The sequence below is a fragment of the Pristiophorus japonicus genome, chromosome 24 (assembly GCF_044704955.1).
Source record: "Pristiophorus japonicus isolate sPriJap1 chromosome 24, sPriJap1.hap1, whole genome shotgun sequence".
Lineage (NCBI taxonomy): Eukaryota > Metazoa > Chordata > Chondrichthyes > Pristiophoridae > Pristiophorus > Pristiophorus japonicus.
Window position 1 is genome coordinate 14,886,464 of NC_092000.1, and position 16,844 is coordinate 14,903,307.

Consider the following 16,844-nt stretch of genomic DNA (forward strand, 5'->3'; position numbering starts at 1 on the left):
TTCCATTGGTGTTTCCCTTCTCAGTTAACCACCCCATCATTCCTTTTATAAAAAGTGCTAAAAATGTTTTTATTAAGTTCAAAAGTCTCCATTTTACATGATTGCAATCAGTCCAGATTGGTCTACCGCTAGCTCTCAATGCCACTAGAGGTGCTGTAATATCCACGGGGAGGTTATTGTTGGTATCCCAGGCTTGTCAGAAATGCTGTCGTTCTGCCAATTTGTTTGGGAGTGGCGGGGGAAATGGTGCCGTGCGCAGAGGGAAGGAGGAAGCTTTGCGTAAAGCCTCGAGAGGCCATTCACCTGCAAACCTAGACATTGCTGGCAGACTGTTCAGCTATGGAGGTTGAACCTGATTCTATGCATGTGCACCCACGCTCACACTTTCCAGAAGGGATCGGTACCTACTCGCCAAGCCCAGGGGTGGCTGAAGTCAATTGTAGCATCTTAAAGTAGGTGTCAGCTCTCGCCTCTGAGCTAGAAGGTTTTGGGTACAAGTCCCACTCCAGCGACTTGAGCACAAAAATCTAGGCTGACGCTCCCAGTGCAGTGCTGAGGGAGTGCTGCGCTGTCGGAGGTGCCATCTTCCGGATGAGACCAAGGTCCCGTCTGCTCTCTCAAATGAATGTAAAAGATCCCATGGCACTATTTCGAAGAAGAACATGGGGAGTTATACTTTGTGTCCAGAGGTCAATATCTAGCCCTCAATCAACGTAACAAAAAAACAGATTATCTGGTCATTATCACACTGCTGTTTGTGGGAGCTTGCTGTGCATAAATTGCCTGCCGCATTTCCCACATTAAAACAGTGACTACACTCCAAAAGTACCTCATTGGCTGTAAAGCGCTTTGAGACGTCTGGTGGTCATGAAAGGCGCTATAGAAATCCAAGTCTTTAACTGTCATCTTGGCTGAGTTGAGCTAACTTGACGTTGAACAGGGATCAGTCTAGTCTGTGTGGCTCAGCACCACCTTTGGCCTTCCAACCATTGGGGTGCTCACCAAACCAGCAATGAGCAGGATCAAATGATTGACGCAGGCAGAATGTGGCAACTTCCGCAGCCTGAGATTGCTGCAGTTGTTGCTTCGTATGACGGGAAACACTTATAATAATGGGATGTCTGGTTTGGCTCTCCGTTCAATGGCCTCCCGAGATGCCGAGTGGAGAAATGAGGTGCCTCCCGCAACAGATCTTAGTGGACAGGTTGATGTGATGTGGTCTGGGACTCGAGGCCACAGTCGTACTTCGGGTCGTCCCTCGTCCACTACTTGTGGAGCAGGAGGCGCACCGTCCGTGCCCTGTGCGGGTTGGGTCGAGCGCTGTCCACTGTCTTCGAGGGAGATCGAAGCCAGGGACCTCTGCTGTTGGGTCGGCGATGAGGTGTTGGTGCTTTGCGTTGCCTGCGGCTATCTCAATTCCGTCCATCTGGATAGTGGGTCGATGCCAGCTGCATGATCTCTGCTGCTGTTTCCCAGAATGGCATACATGACTGGTCTCGTGCGTTCCGTGGGTTATCAAACTCGACCAAGCCTTGCCTTCGCGCTGAGGCACCGATTCTCAAAACCCTTGCTAACAGTTTTGACGTGCTGTGGACGCTCTGCCCACAGCGAGAGTGCTGCCTATTGTGGGGAAGAATTGCTATCCCCACCCGTTCAATTCCAGGGAGGGCAGGATCAACGGTACACGGTCCTGTTTGGGATGCCATTTACCGCAGAGATACCTGTTCATTGCGTAGCTTTCCCGTGTCTCGGCACAGGAGATGCACGAGCAGCAAACTTGCCATCTGCAGGCCCCACTGCCCCCGGATGCTCACCTTGCCATTGATTGGGGCAGTCGGCAATCATCTATCCACGCCAGCTGTGGTGAGTGTGCACTGCAGGAAGAAGAGGCGCAGCTGCACTGCAGGAAGAAGAGGCGCAGCTGCACTGCAAGAAGAGGGGTTAGTTGGCTGAAATCAAGGAATGCCACGCTGGGAAATTTCACACAGGCGACTGACCAAGACTGGGTATCTTATGTAAATGTTTATTTTCTTTATAAAACATTGAATCTATACAGACTGATGTACAGCGTAAGTATTGCAGGGCAAGAATGCTTAATAAAGGACATCTCCGGGAATGAGAGTAGGTGCATCTCCGAAAATGTCTCCAGGATGTACATACATAATTGCAACAGTCGGGCAGGACAGCACAGCACGCGCGGTAAGTAGGAATTTGCAGAATGTTGTGCCCCACTATGTTAGCGAGAGATCTCAGCAGGTTTAAGTACAGCCTCCCTTTACCAGCATGACCCCGTGACAAATCGCCGCCCTTTTCACGCTGCACTGAGTGCCACCATCTCGGTCGCCAGTTGAGTTACGTTGAGACCCGCCGATGATGCCCGCACTGCACGCGGAAACTGCTCAAATTTCAAACGCAAACCCCTAGAACGTTTGGAGTAATTATAACTTGCCAGTAATTCAGATGCTTGCCGGGGTGTACCAGTGTTCAGGGTGGGTGCAGACAGTAGCAGCAAGAAATGATTCCAAGTGTAAAAGGGATGAGCTGAGAGGAACGATTAATGCTAATCTCTGCTGCCTTGAGAGAAGACAAAGGGGAACCTTGCTGAAGTATATCAAATATTCAATGATATTTAAATTCTGAATATTACTTTTAAATAAGGCAGTATATTAGAACCAATGGACTCGAGTGTAAACTATTGAAAAATAAATGTAGAAAGAACTTCGTACAAAGGGTAATAAATATCTGACAGGCAGGGAAGTAAAGACACAAACTGAAGGGGCATTCAAAGCACAGTTGCATTCTAGTCTGGCAGAGTTATACCAAAAGGACAGATTTTGAAGGGGAAATGATGCTCCTGTGAGTAAATGCAAGTGATTGAATGGCCTTTCTTCGTCCTTGGCTTCTTATCGTATTCATAAATGTGTTGGCCAAAAGTTGTGTATAATGGTTCCTGTCATTTCCTGCCTCTTCAGTATACATTTAATTATTCATTTGGCTTCTGCTCGCTCGGGAAATGCATTCAGGATTTATATATTTCGCGGACTGAAAATGTCACTATTAAATTTGACCGATTTTGTCGTCAAACGATGAGTTACAATAAACCCACTCAGTGGTTATGGCAACTAATGCCTTTGGAGTAGGTGCGGTTGGTATTACTGATGGGATGAGTCCTTTGCTGTTCGTCGTGTCCTTTGGTGAATCCATCCCCGCGGCCCTGTTTCTCAAGTCACGTCCCCTGTGGTAGATGCAGTGTCTCCTCTTCTGGGAGTTGGACTTCGTGCTGATCCTGGAGCAGGTACAAGGGTGTTGCAGGTGTGATACACTTCAGGTTACTGCCGTTCCCACTTTCCTGCTCCCTTGGACCAAGTATGCAATCTATTGTGGGGGGGAAAACATTTGAATGAACACAACTCATACTTAAAAGTGGATGTGTATTCAACCAATTAATCACTTGGAATTATGGAATGATATGGCACAGAAGGAGGCCATTCGGCCCATCATATCCAATTAGTCCCATTCCCCTGTCCTTGCCCATATCCCTACAAATTTTTCCACTTCCAAGTATTTATCCGATTCCCTTTTGAAAGTTACTATTAAATCTTTACTCAGAGGGTAGTGAATCTTTGGAATTTTCTGCCCCAGAGGGCTGTGGATGTGAGTCTCTGAATATATTCAAGGCTGAGGTAGATTTTTGGAGTCTAGGGGAATCAAGGGATATGGAGACAGTGCAGGAAAGTGGAGTTGAGGTCGATGATCAGCCGTGATCTTATTGAATGGCAGAGCAGGCTCGAGGGGCAGTAGGGCCTACTGCTGCTCCTATTTCTTAAGTTCTTATCTGCTTCCGCTACCCTTTCAGGCAGTGCATTCACAACAACTTTCTGTATAAAAATGTTCTCTCCTCCTTTCAACAACCCCCCCCCCCCCCCCAAACACTCAAACCTCTGGTTCTTTTGTCAATTATCTTAACTTGGTGTCCCCTGGTTACTGACCCTGCCAGTGGAAGTAGTTTATTATCAAAACCCTTCATAATTTTCACCAGCATAACCTACTCTGCGTGTAAGGAGGACAAACCCCAATTTCTCCAGTCTCTTCATGTAACTGAAGTCCCTCATCCCTGGTATCATTCTGGTAAATCTTTGCTGCCAGTGGTGCAAGAAGAGGTCCCACCAAAACCTTCTCAGGGCAATTAGGGATGGATAATCAATGCAGCATTGCCCACATCCCAATTTGCTGGGATCTTAGTTACAGATTGACCAGACTGAGCCTGGACATCTGATAATAGAAACATAGAAAATAAGTGCAGGAATAGGCCATTTGGCCCTTTGAGCCTGCACCACCATTCAATAAGATCATGGCTGATCAATTACCTCAGTACCCCATTCTTTCTCTCCATACCCCTTGATCCCTTTAGCTGTTAGGGCCACATCTAACTCCCTTTTGAATCTATCTAACGAACTGGCCTCAACAACTTTCTGCGGTAGAGAATTCCACAGGTTAACAACTCTCTGAGTGAAGAAGTTTCTCATCTCGGTCCTAATGACTTACCCCTTATCCTAGATTGTGACCCCTGGTTCTGGACTTCCCAGCATCAGGAACATTCTTCCTGCCTCTAATCTGTCCAATCCATCAGAATTTTGTCTATTTCTATGAGATCTCCTCTCATTCTTCTAAACTCCAGTGAATACAAGCCCCATCGATCCAGTCTCTCTTTATATGTCAGTCCTACCATCGCAGAAATCGGTCTGGTGAACCTTCGCTGCACTCCCTCAATAGCAAGAACGTCCTTCCTCAGATTTAGAAGACCAAAACTGCACACAATATTCCAGGTGTGGCCTCACCAAGGCCCTGTACAACTGTAGTAAGAGCTCCCTGCTCCTATACTCAAATCCCCTAGCTATGAAGGCCAACATGCCATTTGTCTTCTTCACCGCCTGCTGTACCTGCTTGCCAACTTTCAATGACTGATGTACCATGACACCCAGGTCTCGTTTGGATGACCTTAATTACAACCTATGGCTCCTTTTCAATTCTGAAGATTCGGATTTAACCATTGCATTGCAGTCAGATGACTAGATATCCAAAATAGCATACCAAATAAAAATAAATTATAGTTACTGCACAAAGGGTACAGAGGAGATTTACAGGAATGTTGCCTGGACTGTAGAATTTTGGCTATGAGGAAAGATTGGAGATGCTGGGTCTGTTTTCTTTGAAACAGAGGAGGCTGAGGGAAGACCTAATTGAGGTGTATAAAATTATGAGGGGCCTGGACAGAGTGGATAGGAAGGACCTATTTCCCTTGGCAGAGGGGTCAACAACCAAGGGGCATAGATTTAAAGTAATTGGTCGGAGGTTTAGAGGAGATATGAGGGGAAATTTCTTCACCCAGAGGATGGTGGGGGTCTGGAACTCGCTGCCTGAAAGGGTGGTAGAGGCAGAAACCCTCACCACATTTAAAAAGTATTTGGATGTGCACTTGAAGTGCCGTAACCTACAGGGCTACGGACCAAGAGCTGGGATTAGGCTGGGTAGCACTTTGCCGGACAGTGCAGACACGATGGGCCGAAATGGCCTCCTTCCGTGCTGTAAATGTCTATGATTCTATGCTGCTGTCTGGCCATTCGGAGTGAAGGTTTTACAAGATAAAATAATTCAATGTAGCTGATCTCCCGTGGAGTTGCTCAAGTTAGGCCTGTGAGGCAGCACCTCCTTGTAACAGCTGGAGCATTGTACCATGTCATGCATGGGTGTATTATTCTGCTGCTCAGGTGGAGCTGCATGTAATTGTGGTGTCCCTTTAAGATCATAACATCTGATTAATGCAAATAGCACATCCTAAAGTCAATTGGAGACTATCTGCTCTGAGGGATGTGTGTGTGTTTGTACATGTACATAATTTAGTGGTCCCTGTGCAGTACAAACTACATTTTTCATAACGAGCGTCATTTTTTTGATCAAACGTAATACTGAATGATAGCGGGCTCCCATGGTGAGGTGATTAAGCCTTCGCTTCTATTAAACGGACTGCGATCTAGGAAGCTTTTGGTTTAAATGAACGTGGATTAAGCACTGGTCAGCCAAGCTCCTTGATAAGTTGCTGCTATTAAAAGCAAGCAGCCTGTTAACTGAATAATCCTGCTCAGCAGATCACCCTTTTGAAGTAATATTCCCCTCCCCAAATGGATGGGTAAAAGTGTTTCCCCAGTGTGTTGCAGTGCAGAAGCCGGGGAGCACCCTGAGTTCAATCCTTGGTCCGTCCTGCGTTCAATCCTTGGTCCGTCCTGCGTTGGATGATCACAGCTATTGTTAATCTTGCTACAACTGTACAGGGTTGTGGGGAGACCACACCTGGAGTACTGTGCACAGTTTTGGTCTCCTTATTTAAGGAGGGATATACCCTGTACTTGCATTGGAGGCAGTTCAAAGAAGGTTCACGAGGTTGATTCGTAAGAAGAAGGGGTTGAGCATTGGAGTTTAGAGGAATGAGAGGTGATCTTATTGAAACATACAAGACTCTGAGGGGGGGGGGGGGGCGGCACTGGACAGGGTAGGTGCTGAGAGGATGTTTCCCCTCGTGGGGGAATCTACAACTAGGGGCATAGTTTCAGAATAATGGGTTGCCCATTTAAAACGGAGGTTAAGAGAAATTTCTTGTCTGTCATAAATCTGTGGTATTCTCTGACCCTGTGGAGGCTGGGTCATTGAATATATTTAAGGTGGAGATGGACAGATTTTTGAACGACATGGGTGTCAAGGGTTATGGGGAGTGTGCAGGGAAGTGGAGTCGAGGCCAAGATCAGCCATGATATTGAATGGAGGAGCAGGCTCGAGGAGCCAAATGGCCGACTCCTGCTCCTATTTCTTATGTTCTTATAATCTCACAGCACTGCTCAGAAGCAAGAGCAGTTGGTCTCTACCTGAGCTCAGGATGTGCCTACTTACATTAAGTGGTCTCAGAGGTCAGCTTACTCAGCACAGGCCAGGGAGGATATATAAATGCACATTGCCCTGCGTGTGTTTCAGTGCTCTCGGGGCTGGGAAGTGTCCTCTGGTTCGATTCCCTGGTCTCTGCTGAGTTAGCCGGTCTCTACTGAGGCAATGGTAGGTACGGCACCATGGGGAAGTAGGCTGTGTTTGAGTCAGGACAGCAAGTTGGAAGAGGAACAGGCTCCACAGCAATGATCCCCATGGTCAAGTAGCCTGTTGATTATTCAAAGTATAGGAGTTTGGATGAGGCTAGCCTCCCCACCCCCCGCCCCCCCCCCCCCCCCCGTGCAAGAGTCACATCTTCAGGAGACGATGCAAACCAAACATTGATTTGATATATTCTCTATTGACTGTGTCCTTGGTGATAAAACACCAGCTGAAAGTGATAGCTACATCTTCTTGAGCAAGGTACTCTTTTCTTTCTCTGCCTGTTACTCCCAAAGTGTGTCTTCCTGCCGTTAACTCCTCACAAGTCCCATATTAACGTATAATCTGTCGTCCATAGGGTTTTGTCCGGATGCTGTGAGGAGCTTAGGTCAGAGGAGTTACTGAGGCCACCAGATTGAGGAAGCTATATTAACATCGGTAACAGATACAGCTGTTAATCCAGGGGTTTTACTGGTCACTCCAGTGCAGGACTGAGGGACTACTACAGTGTCAGAGGTGCAGATGAGATGTTAAACTGAGGTCCCACCTGCCTGATGAGGTGGATCTTAAAAGGTCTTGCGGTACTGTTTGAAGAGCAAGGAGTTCTTGCTGGTGTCCTGGCCAACAATGCTCCCTCAAACACCGCCAAGAACACAGATTAACTTCCTGTTTATTTCATTATTGGAAACCACAATTGACTAGGCTGACAAGTCTACAAAGCAGGTTAGAACCAGGAAATCAAACTCGTACATGCTAGATTACAAATAGTTAAGTACTTGGGATTTTTACAGCTTCTTGACATGTCAACACAATAAATTGGTTTTCTTTGGAGTGTATTAACTATTCCTTTGCAGGCAAACACGGCAGTGATCTTGTGCCAAAAGCATCTACAAGCAATAATGAAATAAACAGGAAGTTAATCTGTGTTCTTGGCGGTGTTTGAGGGAGCACTGTTGGCCAGGACACCAGCAAGAACTCCTTGCTCTTCAAACAGTACCACAAGACCTTTTAAGGTCCACCTCAACAGGCAGGTGGGACCTCAGTTTAACATCTCATCTGCACCTCTGACACTGCAGCAGTCCCTCAGTCCTGCACTGGAGTGTCAGCTGTAGAGTAGAGCGTGGGAAGGAGAGAGTTAAACAGACTGATGATCACTCTTTGACTTCAGAGTGTAAGCCGTGGATCAGTGGGTAGCACTCTCGCCTCTGAGTCAGAAGGCTGTGAGTTCAAGTCCCCACTCCAGGAACTTGAGCACATAAATCTAGGCTGACACTCCAGTGGAGTGCTGCACTGTCGGAGATGTAGTCTTTCGGATGAGACGTTAAACCGAGGCCCCATCTGCACTCACAGGCGGACGTAAAAGATCCCGTGGCACTATTTCGAAGGAGGACAGGGGAGTTATCCCCGGCATCCTGACCAATATATATCCTTCAATCAACATAACAAAAAAAACATTATCGGGTCAGTATCACATTGCTGTCTGTGGGAGCTTTCTGTGCGCAGGCTGGCTGTCACGTTTCCCACATTACAACAGTGACTACACTCCAAAAAGTACTTAATTGGATGTAAAAGCACTTTGAGACATCCAGTCGTCGTGAAATTGCTATATAAATGCAAGTCTTTCTTTCAATCCCATAGTTGATTTTCGGGGCTTCAACGCTGATTGAAGGATATATATAGGCCAGGACACCGGGGATAACTCCTGTCCTTCTTTGAAATAGTGCCATGGGATCCTTTACGTCCACTTGGGAGTTTGATATTCAGTTCAAAGGCGCTGTACAATATAGACTCTGCTGAAACAAACTTACATCGAAACATAGAAAATAGTTGCAGGAGTAGGCCATTTGGCCCTTCGAGTCTGCACCACCATTCAAGATAATCATGGCTGATCATGTAACTTTAGTACCCATTCCTGCTTTCTCTCCATACTCCTTGATCCCTTTAGCCATAAGGGCCACATCTAACTCCCTTTTGAATTATATCTAATGAACTGGCCTCAACAACTTTCTGTGGTAGAGAATTCCACAGGTTCACAATTCTCTGAGTGAAGAAGTTTCTCCTCATCTCGGTCCTAAATGGCTTACCCCTGATCCTTAGACTGTGACCCCTGGTTCTGGACTTCCCCCAACATTGGGAACATTCTAACCTCTCCAATCCCGTCAGAATTTTATATGCTTCTATGAGATCCCCTCTCATTCTTCTAAATTCCAGTGAATATAAGCCTAGTCGATCCAGTCTTTCTTCATATGTCAGTCTTGCCATCCCGGGAATCAGTCTGGTGAACCTTCGCTGCATTCCATCAATAGCAAGAATGTCCTTCCTCGGATTAGGAGACCAAAACTGTACACAATATTCAAAGTGTGGTCTCACCAAGGAGATTCAGAAATTAATCTTCACCATTTGTCTCCTTGACTCCCCCCGCCCCCCCCCCCTTAAAAGTTGCAAGTGCAAATAACATTTCACCCACCCAATCTTAAGCGGCAAAGATTGATCAGAACTCACCTGCGACGTCGTGCGCCAGGTCTTTTATGAGATGTCCCACGATGGCGTAAGCCACTGCCACCACCACCAGGGCAGCCATGAGCAGGTAGAGGACAGCCTTGGGCAAAGGGATCAGCTCTCTCTGAGTGGGTTTGTAATCGTTGTAGAGCACGTCGCCGGAGGAGAGTGAGTACTGAAACGCGCGGCCCAGCGCGCCTGTGAAGTTGGTAGCATTGCCTGCCAGCAGAGTGGACTCTTGGTCCATGCTGAAAAATATCCGTCGTGCGCTTGTTTGAATTTAACACAAAAGTCACAGGTGTTTGAGTTTTAAAATGCTGCGAGTGAGATGTGGGGAAGAAAATGATCCCAGACCCAGGCGGCAAAGGGTGCTGCTGATCTCGCTTCACACGGTGAAGATCTGCGTGCGGTTTGCTCGAATCACGCTTTGCGTCATATTTATAGAAAAATGTCAAGCTCAGTCCTCCGCCTGGGCATGTTCAGATGCTGGGCGAGCAAGATCTCCTCAAATGTTCCAATTACGAGTCTGTGTTCCGAGCTCTCTGCTGCTCGGGATTGTTCCTCTGACTGTTGCTGGTGCAGGCTGTGTGATGACTGGCTGTCCTCAAATAGCTGGAGCTGATGCTTTCCCCAGGTCCCTCCCTGGCTGCCAGAGGAAGATTTTTTTTTTGAAGAGCTCAGGAGCTTATTAATGCTCGCCGAGCCTGTGTGTCCTGCTGCTGAGGTTGCCATTGGCTGTTTACCAGCTAATCACATCAATCAAAGGTGGTCCCTTGATCCTTTTGGATTGTACGGAAAGGAAAAGAGAAGGGGGAAAAAAAGAGATGCAAACAAAAAGGGAGTAAAGGAAATAAGACCAGAAATGAGAGAGAAGTACTGTTGAGCAGAAAATGAGGGATTAAGTGGAGAGAGAAAAGAAGACAGGATAATTGTGTGTAATAAGAAACAGAAAGCAAGAGAGATAGAAAGCAGGGAAAGATAAATAGAAAAAGAGACCGACAGAAAGGGGAGACGGAGATAGAACAAAATAACCAGAAAGAAGCTAAATAAAGGAAAGTAAATTAAAGCAGAAATGTATTTGAGGCAAGAAAGCTGTTTCTTCTCTCCTCCTTCAGCGTCTTGTCAGAATTCCTGCCCTGTGGTACCCCCGCCCCCAGTGTCCATTCTTCGTTTGTGAGCTCTGATGGAGAGTGGCATCGGGATGTTTGACCCATGGAAGGGTAAACCTGGGCGGGTGGGATATTAACACTCACACACCCAATCCACTCCTGACCTTGTGTCCACACACCTCAACCTTCCAGTAGTGGCTGCTGGGTTGATGATGAAGGCTGGAAGACCTCCCCGGGGACACGGAGTCTAGTTGTGGTGTTTCTACCACTGCTCTGACTGAGTCCATCTAATGGCACAGGCAGGGATTATATCTGAGGCTATTCCTGACTTGTACAGCTCAGTACAACACTCCAAGGTGCATCTACCCTCACACGGTGTTGTCCTCCCAGAAGGACCTTACCCAATGTTTACCAAAATAATAAGCCAATGCGCCCATCAAATCCACTCTAATTGGAATCCAGTTCAAAGTCTTAAGGAATCACAGAATGGTTACAGCGCAGAAGGAGGCCATTCGGCCCGTCGAGCCCATGCCGGCTCCCTGCAAGAGCACCTCAGCCAGTCCCACTCCCCCGCCCTTTCCCCGTAGCCCTGCAAATCTTTTTCCTTCAGGTACTTATCCAACTCCCTTTTGAAAGCCACGATTGAGTCTGCCTCCACCACCCTCTCAGGCCGCGCATTCCAGATCCTAACCACTCACCCAGAGAGTGGTGAACCTGTGGAATTCTCTACCACAGAAAGTTGTTGAGGCCAATTCACTAAATATATTCAAAAAGGAGTTAGATGAGGTCCTTACTGCTAGGGGGATCAAGGGGTATGGCGAGAAAGCAGGAATGGGGTACTGAAGTTGAATGTTCAGCCATGAACTCATTGAATGGCGGTGCAGGCTAGAAGGGCCGAATGGCCTACTCCTGCACCTATTTTCTATGTTTCTATGTTTCTATGTTTCTATGTTTCTACTTATGCAGTTCGGTGTCAAATTTTTTATCTCGTAATACTCCTGTGAAGTGCCTTGAGACATTTAACTATGTTAAAGGCGCTATCTAAATACAAGTTGTTGTACATAACAGTGGCAGCACTTAAAATATAATTCATTGGTTGTAAAGCCCTTTGGGATGTGATGAAGTGCTGTATAAATACAAGTTCTTAAGTTAAAGCTCAGAAACTTTGCAATTCTGGTACTGCTTTGTTACATAATAAATAAACACCATCTGTTTCATAGCTCATTAGTAGTCAGTTAACTTGTTCTGAAAACTCCCATCTGTCCAGGCCACATGTCTGCAGAATATAATCCAGACCAACACTCCCAGTGCAGTGCTGAGGGAGTGCTGCACTGTCGGAGGTGCCGTCGTTCGGATGAGACGTTAAACCGAGGCCCCGTCTGCCCCCTCAGGTGGATGCCAAAGATCCCAGAGCACTATTTCGAAGAAGAGCAGGGGAGTTCTGCCTAATATTTATCCCTCAACCTACATCACTGAAACCGATTGTCTGGACATTATCACATTGCTGTTTGTGGGAGCTTGCTGTGTGCAAATTGGCTGTCACGTTTCCTATCTTCATAGGTGGTCCCTCGAAACGAGGATGACTTGCTTCCACGCCAAAAAAGGATAAGTTCAATGAAGGACCTAATATTCCAGGTCCTGAACTACATCCTGAAGGGTGGAAGATGCCTGTGCGTGGATTTTTTTCACGTGGCCGTTGCACACCAGCCACCTCACGGGCTTGACAGAGCTAGGTCTTGGTCCAGTGGCAAGGATTACCCAAGACGACTGGAGTCCTGCTCTGCTGCACGGACCTAGTGCGCGCACATATCGCAGTGTGGGCTGGGCCCGTGCTGCCCCTGGCCCCGAACTCACGCCTTCCCCGGGCCCCGATCACATCCCTCTACAGTCTCTCGCCCCTCCTTCGCCCCGGCCTCGGTGATTGGAGTGTGGGAGTATCTGCCCGCGCTCCAATCACCGATCTGGACCTTGATCACGTCACTCTTCGCTGCTCACTGAAGTTGCATGCCTCCACGCTGCTCCCTGGGCCGCACGCCGCTCCTTTTATGGCCCCGACCTGCCACTGGTGTTCTCCCGCAGGTCGGGGCCTCCAGGCTGCTCCTTCTGGTCTATAGGCCGAACGTTTTGCTCTTACTGGGGCTTTATCAGAGGCCAGGAAAAGCAAACAGGTCGGGGGGGGTTCAAGAGTCAGAGAGTATTAGATCGAAAAACTTAGTGAGAGGTTATGGAGGGTTTAGAGCTCCTAACCTCCCACTGGGCCAGTCGAAACGAGAAGGGCCGGTTTCCTATATGGCAACAGTGACTGCACTTCAAAGAGTACGTCATTGGCTGCAATGTGTGATTGAACGTCCTGAGGTTGTGAAAGACAAGATATAAATGCATGTTCTTTTTTTTCAGAATGTTGACATCCACTTGCAGTTCTGACCCAGTGATGGGGTTGTCGGCCCTGTGCTGAGCACACATGTTCTGTTGTGTATACAGGAATCACCGTGGGAACTGGGAACTCTGCTGATTTGCTACGGGTAACCCGTTCGATCTAGGATTCGGAAACTGAAAGAAGTTTTTTTTTAAAACCCTTAAATTTATATAGAACATGACGTCCTGGGGACATCCCGAATGGCTTCGCATCCAATTAATTATTTCTGAAGTGCAGTCATTGTTATAACACGGGCAGCCGGTTTGTGCACAGCAAGGTCCCACAAACAGTGAGGTAAATGACCCCTTAATCTGTTTACGGCGGAATTAGTTGAGGGCAGAAATGGTGGCCAGAACACCAGGAGAACTCATGCCGTGGTATCTTTGACATCCAACTGATGTCGGGTTGGGTTCTCAGTTTGACGTCTCACTTGAAAGAACATAAGAAATAGGAGCAGGAGTAGGCCATACGGCCCCTCGAGCCTGCTCCGCCATTCAATAAGATCATGGCTGATCTGATCATGGACTCAGCTCCAGTTCCCTGCCCGCTCCCCATAACCCCTTAATCCCTTATCATTTAAGAAACTGTCTATTTCTGTCTTAAATTTATTCAATGTCCCAGCTTCCATAGCTCTCTGAGGCAGCGAATTCCACAGATTTACAACCCTCTGAGAACCTTTTTTCCTCATCTCAGTTTTAAATGGGCAGCTCCTTTATTCTAAGATCATGCCGTCTAGTTCTAGTCTCCCTCATCAGTGGAAACATCCTCTCTGCATCCACCCTGTCAAGCCCCCTCATGATCTTATACGTTTTGATAAGATCACCTGAATTCCAATGAGTAGAGGCCCAACCTTCTCGAGCTTTCCTCATAAGTCAACCCCCTCATCCCTGGAATCAACCTAGTGAACCTTCTCTGAACTCCAAAGCAAGTATATCCTTTTGTAAATATGGAAACCAAAACTGCACACAGTATTCCAGGTGTAGCCTCACCAATACCCTGTATAGCTGTAGCAAGACTTCCCTACTTTTAAACTCCATCTCCTTTGTAATGAAGGTCAAGATTCCATTGACCTACCTGATCACTTGCTGTACCAGCATACTGTCCTTTTGTGTTTCATGCACTCGTTCCCCAGATCCCGCTGTACTGCAGCACTTTGCAATCTTTCTCCATTTAAATAATAACTTGCTCTTTGATTTTTTTTCTGCCAAAGTGCATGACCTCACTTTCCAACATTATACTCCATCTGCCAAATTTTTGCCCACTCACTTAGCCTGTCTATGTCCTTTTGCAGATTTTTTGTGTTCTGCTCACACATTGCTTTTCCCATCTTTGTATCGTCAGCAAACTTGGCTATGTTACACTCAGTCCCTTCTTCCAAGTCGTTAATATAGATTGTAAATAGTTGGGGTCCAAGCACTGATCCCTGCGGCACCCCACTAGTTACTGGTTGCCAACCAGAGAATGAACCATTTATCCCGACTTTCTGTTTTCTGTTAGTTAGCCAATCCTCTATCCATGCTAATATATTACCCCCAACCCCGTGAACTTTTATCTTGTGCAGTAACCTTTTATGTGGCACCTTGTCAAATGTCTTCTGGAGGTCCAAATACACGACATCCAATGTTTCCCCTTTATCTACCCTGTTTGTTACATCCTCAAAGAATTCCAGCAAATTTGTCAAACATGACTTCCCCTTCATAAATCCATGCTGACTCTGCCTGACCAAATTTTGCTTTTCCAAATGTCCTGCTGCTGCTTCTTTAATAATGGACTCCAACATTTTCCCAACCACAGATGTTAGGCTAACTGGTCTATAGTTTCCTGCTTTTTGTCTGCCTCCTTTTTTAAATAGGGGCGTTACATTTGCAGTTTTCCAATCTGCTGGGACCTCCCCAGAATCCAGGGAATTTTGGTAAATTACAACCAATGCATCCACAATCCCAGCCGCTACTTCTCAAGACCCTAGGATGCAGGCCATCAGGTCCAGGGGATTTATCTGCCTTTAGTCCCATTATCTTACTGAGTACCACCTCTTAGTGATTGTGATTGTGTTAAGTTCCTCCCCTCCCTATGGCCCTTTGACTATCCACTGTGGGAATATTGTTAGTGTCCTCTATCGTAAAGACTGATGCAAGGTGGCACCTCTGACAATGTAGCACTTCCTCAGCGCTGCACTTGAGCAGCAGCCTAGCTTATGTGCTCGGGTACTGGGGTGGGAAAGAAAGAAAGTAAGACTTGGATTTATATAGCGCCTTTCATGACCAACAGACGTCACAAAGTGCTTTACAGCCAACGAAGTACTTTTGGAGTGTAGTCACTGTTGTAATGTAGGAAACGCGGCAGCTAATTTGCGCACAGCAAGCTCCCACAAACAGCAATGTGATCATGAACAGATAATCTGCTTTTGTGATGTTGATTGAGGGATAAATATTGGCCAGGTAACTGGGGATAACTCCCCTCCTCTTCGAAATAGCGCCATGGGATCTTATTTATTCACCTGAGAGAGCAGATGGGACCTCGGTTTAACGTCTCATCTGAAAGATGACACCTCCGATGGTGCGGCGCTCCCTCAGCATTGCAATGGAGTGTCAGCCTAGATTTTTTTTTTAATGCGCTCAAGTTTCTGGAGTGGGACGAGAACCCACAACCTTCTGACTCAAGAGGCGAGAGTGCTGCCCACTGAGCCACGGCTGACACGAACTCCGAGATGGGAGTGATGCCAACTGAGGTCGTGAAAGGCGCTGTATTAATTCTCGCCATGAGTCGGTTCCTAACCCGGGCTTCATCTTAACTGCGAGGGATGACCACCAGCATCTTATTGGTGAGGCCACACCTGGAATACTGCGTGCAGTTTTGGTTTCCATATTTACGAAAGGATATACTGGCTTTGGAGGCAGTTCAGAGAAGGCTCACTAGGTTGATTCCGGAGATGAGGGGGTTGACTTATGAGGAAAGGTTGAGCAGGTTGGGCCTCTACTCATTGGAATTCAGCTGATTGAGGGGTGATCTTATCGAAACGTATAAGATAATGAGGGGGCTTGACAAGGTGGATGCAGAGAGGATGTTTCCACTGATAGGGGAGACTAGAACTAGAATATAATCTTAGAATAAGGGTCCGCCCATTTAAAACTGAGACGGGGAGGAATTTCTTCTCTGAGGGTTGTGGATCTGTGGAATTCGCTGCCTCAGAGAGCTGTGGAAGCCGGGACATTGGATAAATTTAAGACGAAGATAGACAGTTTCTTAAACGATAAGGGAATGAGGGGTTATGGGGAGGGGGCAGGGAAGTGGACCTGAGTCAATGATTGGATCAGCCAAGATTGCATTAAATGGCGGAGCAGGCTCGCGGGGCCATATGGCCTACTCCAGCTCCTACTTCTTATGTGCTTATACTCTTATCTTCACTCAACAGAGAAGGGACACGCTGACTGAGAGCCTCTAGATTGTTCCATCGGTGGTGCGGGCACTGCCTGTTCCAGCGCTGCGTGGAGACGGGTTGCTGAGGGGGTTGCCACGGCAACGGGCTGGCCTGCACGATGCAGTTCCCACCGTCACTCAGGCGAAAATAAGCGCTGTGAGCGAGGAGTCGGTGTGTGAAATGAAGAACCATAAGTGAGGGAAAAAAAGTAAAGACAGAAATCATTAGCAGTGAATCCCTGAAGTAATGATGCCCTGTGGAAATTTAT